Genomic DNA, 1,219 nt, shown 5'->3' on the forward strand with positions numbered 1-1,219 from the left:
TTCATTTTTTCTATGGTTTCTCATACAACCAATACTGCTATTCCTCTGCTCCGTAAAACATCCTTATCATTATCACAATTTCTTTGCCTTGCGGTGTCTAGAAACCACACGTACGATATTTTTGCTGATAACATTTTTGACTTCCATAACTATATCAGTCTAACCAACCAAAATAGGTATCTTGGACTCAAGTAGAGTAAAAAAATAACGAAAAAAACAAAATAATCCACGCCTTTCTTTATTGTTTTGGTTGTTACTCGAAATGTTGTTGTCATGGAAACCAAGAAGAGCAACAGTTGCACGAGGTACGATAACCCTCGCAACATACGGTAGTTCGGGAGACATACGAGACCCTCGAGCCATAACGTGTCTGTGGAACTCTACGCATTACCTGCTGCATTTTACTATTCTCCGTGATGCTCTCGGCGCTGTGGAGAGACAAAGGCTGGGAAGTAATAGGGAGAGGGAGAGGGAGAGGGAGAGGGAGAGGGAGAGGGAGAGGGAGAGGGAGAGGGAGAGGGAGACGGTGAGTGGGAAGAGAGGAGAGGCGAGACGAAGGGAGAGGGTATAGGAAGGGGAGAGGGAAGATTTGGAGAGGGAGAGGAGAGAAGGGAAGAGGGTTGAGGGAGAGGGAGAGGGGAGAGGGAGAGGGGAGGGAGAGGGGAGAGGGAGAGGGAGAGGGGAGAGGGAAAGAGGGCGAGGGTTATAAAGGCGAATGAAATAGAAAGAGAGAGAGAGGGAGAGGGAGAGGGAGAAAAACTGAGAGGAGAGAGAGCGGGAGAGGGGAGAGGGAGAGGGAGAGGGAGAGTGAGGAGGGCGAGGGAGAGAGCGAGAGAGAGAGAGAGAGTGAGAGAGAGGAAGGGGGAGGGGGCGAAGGAAGGTGAGAGGGAAGAAGGAAAGGGAGAGGGAGAGGGAAAGGGAGAGGGAGTGGGAGTGGGAGTGGGAGTGGAAAAGGGAATCGGAGAGGGAGAGGGGAGCGCAGGGAGATGAGAGCTAGAGAGAGAGAGGAGAAGAGGAGAGATGCTAGGCAGAAGCAGAGACGAGAGAGAGAGAGAGAGAGAGAGAGAGAGAGAGAGAGAGAGAGAAAGAGAAAGAGAGAACAAGAGAGATATAAAGTGAAAGGAATAGAAAGAGAGAGAGAGAGTGAGAGAAAGAAAAACAGAGAGAGAGAGAGAGAGAGAGAGAGAGAGAGAGAGAGAGAGAGAGAGAGAGGAGAGAG

This window comes from Penaeus japonicus, unplaced genomic scaffold, assembly GCF_977035675.1.
Source record: "Penaeus japonicus unplaced genomic scaffold, GWHDUDI00000001_assembly GWHDUDI00000012, whole genome shotgun sequence".
Classification (NCBI taxonomy): domain Eukaryota; kingdom Metazoa; phylum Arthropoda; class Malacostraca; order Decapoda; family Penaeidae; genus Penaeus; species Penaeus japonicus.